Here is a 6000-nt window from a genome sequence, read left to right on the forward strand (position 1 = left end):
ATCAGCTCACCCTGTATCTGACACAAGCGCACTAAGTTCCTGGGACTTTGCGTTCTCTTTGCAGCACTCTGTGGTTATGGTGTTGGTTTTTAAAAACACCCTTACTGTGGCTGCCTTTGTTTGCTATAGGCCTTTAATCATTTCTGCTTTTCAGGAACGAAGCACCTTCCTTTCAGGGCAACTTTCCCAGCATGTCTTGTGATTTGGGGGCATCTCTGAGCTGCAGGAGCATGTCAATCCAAGGACTATGTAGGCAGTCATGTCAGTATCTCTGCATAGCAGCTGAGTGCTCTGGATACTGCAGATCCCCCAGGGGCCTCATGTCAGGCATCTGGACTTGGGAACATGGGACACTTCCTAGAGCCAGAAACAAACCTGAGATCCAACCTTAAGCAGATTTGGGCTGCAGAACCGTACACCCACTACCTCTGGTGACTGGAGGTAAAAATGACGGCTTGATTTTCTCCTAGGTCAAGGGCAAGTGGCCTTTTGCAAGTCAGGGTACTCACAGCTCACAAATTCAGAACCACGGTTACCATTACTAAAGGTACCCACTCACCTAGGAGAGAGTCTAGTGTAGCTTAGTAGAAGGTTAGGAATACATGCTTTGAAGAAATACAAACTCAGGGTTGGAACCAACACCCCATTTCCTTTCTATGTGGTATCTTAGACAAAGGACTTAACCTCTCTGAGCCACAGTTTCCTCTTCCTAAAATGAAGATGATAATATCTACTTTTCAGGGTTGTCATCAGAACTTAGTGAGCTAGACTATGAAAGCCCTTCCAATAGCTACTCTGATCAGGAACAGGACTGTATCATTGGAAAAGGGAAATCTGAAGTCTTGTAAATCTGCCCAAGAAAGAGCCAAGTGCATGCAAAGAACATGACCATAGAGGATCCCAGTCCTGATATTTGACAATTAATAGCTCTGTCCACTACTGCTGTGCCCTGCTTGGTGAGACCTGCTGTGTCTGAGTTCTCGAACCAGGTTTCACATCAAAATCACTTGGAGAACTTTAAGACATCTCAATGCCTAGGTCCATTCCTAGATCAATTAAATCAGAATCTCTGGGGGTGTGGCTCAGGAATCACTATTTTTTGAAACTCCCCACCAGGGTTGAGAGTTGGGCCAGGGCCGGGTGAATGAGTTGCCTAGTTTGTAAAATTTAAGGAGGTGCTCACTCTCACGTGGCGACCCTGCACATGCATGCTCCTGAGAATGAGGGCCTCCCTAAATGATGCACCTTGGGGGCCTCCCTGGGCTCACCCTAGTCCAGGCTCTGCTCCCTGCACGATTCTAATGATCAGCCAAAGTTTTAGTAATCATTAGAATTATGAATGTATGTAATGAGTTCATGGACCACAAAAGTGGCCTGACTCTAGCCAACTTTCCCATTCTGTCTTCCTTTATTCCCCTCCACCCATCAACATTTCCCCAACAAATGGAATTAATTACTTAGCTTCAGACTTCCAAATAATCATAGTGTTTATCAAATCGAGGACCCTTGAGTTAAAATAACTCACTCCTTAAGTGTATAGTTCGGTACATTTTTTTACTTGACTTTTCTCAGGGGGACTCCTAGTATCCCAATGCCTTACTAAAATTTTCTTCTGAGTAAAACAGGGCTTTCCACAAAAAGGGTCTGCTTAATAATATAAAACAAACAAACAAACAAAGCCTCTCTATCTCATAGCCCCTGATCGCTACCTTTATTATGTTATATTGCAATGGGCTGTCCCTGGGAAAACAGGGATCATGTTTGTTCATTGCTATGGTACCCTATCACATGGTAAACAGCCTGGAGCACACTAGGCTCTTTCAAAAATGAGTGAATGACTGATAACACCAAGTCCAGGGTTGGATCCCAGTACTGGCCAGCCACCAGAAAACAAACAAATATGAGTGAATGAATGAATGTCCTATGTTTAGACTCCTTTTGAACTTCTCAGTTTCACCCTGGCTATCTCTTGGAGCAGCCAGAGGGCAGGGACTGATGCCAGAACCACGCCTTGCACACAGTAGGAGTGCAGGAAACCTTTGTTGTGAAGAGGCAAAGCACCATTGCCCCTGGAACTCATGCCTCACTTCTCAGTCTGCGAGGAGCTTCAAAAAAGCCCCCAAGGAAATGTGTCTCCAACGCTCAAGGATCCCAGCTGAGGAAAGAGAAGTGTTTGAAACAGAACCCTGCTGCCTCCTACCCATGTGCAATGGGGAGGCTGGACGAGGCTGTGGCTCTGCTGCTCAGTCGAGGATGGCCAGGAGGAGAAGAGAAGGGAGGTCTCTTCTTTCCTTCCCAGTTGGCCTGTACGCCCTGGGGTTGAGTTTGGATCAGGGTATAGAGAGGGTTGAAGGGGAGGCCCTGGAGCTCAATTTGCCATCAGATATGCTACCAGCTCCCTCTCTTTGAGAACATGTATCTATGAAAGAGGACTGCCACTCACACCTGTGAAGCAGCCAAAATCTTTTTTTTATTAAAATGCTTTGTGCTCCAAGATACCAGCGAGTTAAGCTGATCTGTCTCTGAGAATATGTTTGCCTAGAGCACACTATTAGATACTTTGTCTCCTTTAAAATAATACTAAGAGATGGGCTTTATATTTCCCTGCTCCTGCCCTATATTGTTGCCTGTAGAAACGGGGCCATTCACCTTCCTGGGAAGAGCCTCAATGTACCATAAACCGAGGTCTGTCTGACTGCCTAGATCCCCGGCAGTTTGCAAGCTGAAGGAAACAAACTGGTTTGATTTTGAACACGTCATTTGTGAAAACACAGTGTTATCCAGCAGGAGGAAGAGAAAATCTCCACCCCCTGTTACAAATGCTCTCACATCCTTCACAGTAGCATTCCTCACGGATCAAAGATTTTATCAAGATCATTTATTTATGAAGAAAATAGTACCTATAATGTCATCTTTACATTCCCTGTTAGTCAATTCTCTGTCTTTCACATCATGTTCAAGCCCATTAGTATTTGGAAGATAAAATATATACATTTGATTATCCCTTGGCATCTCATGATTTAGAAAGGAAGAAGGAAAAAAACCAAAACAAAAACAACCCCAGACAGCAAGTCCTTTAAAGTGATTGCTTGCTACGGGCTCCGTGCACGGAGTTTTGGGTTTCTCTGAGCATGTAGAGGCATCTCATCACACATATTATGGTGATATCCTTGGCAGGCTTCAGTCATAAATAACCACCTTCTTAACTGGTGCAATATGTATTATTTCTCTCCTGTGAACTTGGGGCCTCACACACATGATTCTGCAATTGCAAATAATAAGATGTGGGTGAGATCAGTGTTTCCAATTCAAGAATAAACTAGAAGAAATGTTGTGTTTAAATCTGCATGAACGCTGGGACTTGAGAGATACACTAGTGAGCAGCAAGCGACTTCTCTTTTTGCCCAGATTTGAAGATGCGCCTAAGCCCTGCACTTCTCCATTTAAATATCTCTTGCTTGGGTTGCCACCAAGAGCCTTTGTACGTTATTCTGAAAAGCCGTAGGCATAGGATTATGTGTTCTTACACGTCTTATTTTAGGCATCAGCAGCAAAGTATACCAAAGGCAAATTTATGTTTAGAGCTATCAATAAAACATAACTGAGAGTCTGCTAAATTAGTAATCGTGAAAAACCTATCCAGTTTTCTCTCTCTCTCTAGATTTCTCTCTCTTTTTTAATATTACAAAGCAACTTTTAAAGTATTTGCCTTTGGTGCAAGGGTGGTCTCCTAAGACAACATATACTTAAATATCTCAGAGGTACCTCAAGGCCTTATTTTTGGATTGGGGTATCAAGGGAGAACTAAACTAAAATCTAATAATGGTTTTAAGTTAAATGCCTTCAAGTACTGCCAAGGGCCTTTACAATCAGATGTCCATCAGGAAAGGCATAATTTATCAGCAAGATGGAAAAGATAGCGTTTGTCAGCAGTTGTTATTAACTCAAATGAATAGATAGTTTTTCTTGGGCCTCTAAAAGCTCTATTTCAATCTCATGGACACCAAGAAACTACACATGAAACCATTTAGCCAAGAGGGAAAATTACTCCCCATCTTACCACAGCAACTCTGGAGTTTCTGAAGGGAACAGAAACAGTAGGGGGGAGAGAAAGATGTCCCCCATAGGCACTGCCAGGGTGAAGTTAGAGGAAGGGGAGAAAGCGCTTTCCTTGTGATGGGTTTCACACTTGCAGGGAGAGCCTCGTACCCCCAGAAGGCAGCACATAGACAGGCATTTAGGGGTGATTTCTTTTTGGTGCGTAAATAATTTGCAAGAGGTCTGCAGACTAAAAAACAGACAATTACCTTCCTCGATTGCCAGAATGTGAAGGCTGGAAGGCCTCTGAGATCAGTCGGCAGAGTGGTTTTTATTTTCTCTTTAGCCTCAAAGCTCTTTCTTCCCTCGAAATATTATGCAGAACTCTGATTATAAAAGAGATAAAAGCAGAATGCTCTGCTTGAGGTGAGGCTGGGGGGTTCAGAATCCCACCCACCGAGCTCTGACTCTCCCACAATGACTTCTGTGGAACTCCTAAGGGCTCGGCAGAGCGTAGTTTTAAAACCACTGCAGATTTGCCTCACTCACCCCACATTCACAGATGAAGCAACACCCAGACAGGGCAATCGACTTGTTCAAAGTCACACAGCTTGCTAGGGGCAGAGAGGGACCAGTAATGGCAGACAGAGGCTTTGCATGCTACAGTTATTAAGATTCAAAAGCAGATAACTTGCGTTGTTGGCCACGCCTTGCCTGCAACATCCTTCGCCAACCTGGGAAGCCACGTACCTCCTTGCCGTTCTGTCCTTCCCATCTCTTGCTTTATTCTTCCTGGCTGTGAGCAAGAATACTCATCATTAAGTAGATTTAAAGATGACAAATAACCCTGGTGATTATTTACATCTTATCATTTTTTTAAAAAATCATTGGATTCTTGCCATGTGTATTTTATCTTTTGAGTTTCCCACTAGCTGGGACTTTAGCTACTGTTTGGGCATCTACAGTATCACAGGCCCAGTGCCTCTCAGCAGTTCTCCCACCCATTCCAGCCAGGAGGCTTCAGCAGGAATGGCCCAGTTCTTAGAGAACCCCACTCCCCACTCCCCAACTTCAGTTTATCAGCACTGGACACTGAAAGGGACCACAAAATATGAAATGCAGAAGCTGTAACTCAGACATATTCCCTACCAGGAAGGATTCTCATTTTCAGTGAGAGAAAATGAATTCTACCTGCTGATGAAAAGTCAGAAGAATAAACCCCTGGATTCCTGCAACCTGATTTCTCATGTGCTCTGGCTATTTCACCCTTCCTTCAATCGTGTGCAATAAACAGGGCACACTGCAGGTTAGAGGCTGAGAGTTTGGACTGTGGAATCTCATAGATATGGTCGCTAACTTTTAACCTAGAACGACTCACTTAACTGCTCTTTGTGTCTCGGAAGTGTAATAGTACCTGTCTCATAGAGCTATTTCGGCTGAACCTTTGGTAAGAACTCCATTTCAGGAGAAGACCTCAGGCTTGGCCGAAGCTTGAGCCTTCTAGGACTTTGTCCTGGAAAATTGATCTTCAGTTCGCTCAGTCTCTCAATTCAAGGATGTGTCGGTGTGAGGGAGCAGGGAAGTGTCCAGAGGCTGCAGAAGAGTCAGAGAAGGTGGGAGCCAGAGGGTACTAACTACTGACCCCTCTTCCTATGAAAACGGCACACAGAGCTTCCTGTCCCTGGTGAATCCTCCCTTCACGCAGGTGATATCCTCCACAGCGGGGGAACTTTGGGGCCCTAGTGGGTGCATGCTGTGTTATCTTCTGCTGGGTGTAGCATCTCTGTAAATTTGAGTCCTTTGATATGACAGATATTACAAAAACTTAATATTCTTTTAGTCTGTGTGCATCTTCCTATGAAAAACATCACCATCCCATTGTGATAACCATGCTATTCTTATGCTCTTTCCATACATTCTGAATTGGGGTTTTAGTCCTTGCAATCAAGGGAGCCCTAAAAA

Source organism: Cynocephalus volans, chromosome 10 (assembly GCF_027409185.1).
Source record: "Cynocephalus volans isolate mCynVol1 chromosome 10, mCynVol1.pri, whole genome shotgun sequence".
In the NCBI taxonomy this organism is placed as follows: Eukaryota; Metazoa; Chordata; class Mammalia; order Dermoptera; family Cynocephalidae; genus Cynocephalus; species Cynocephalus volans.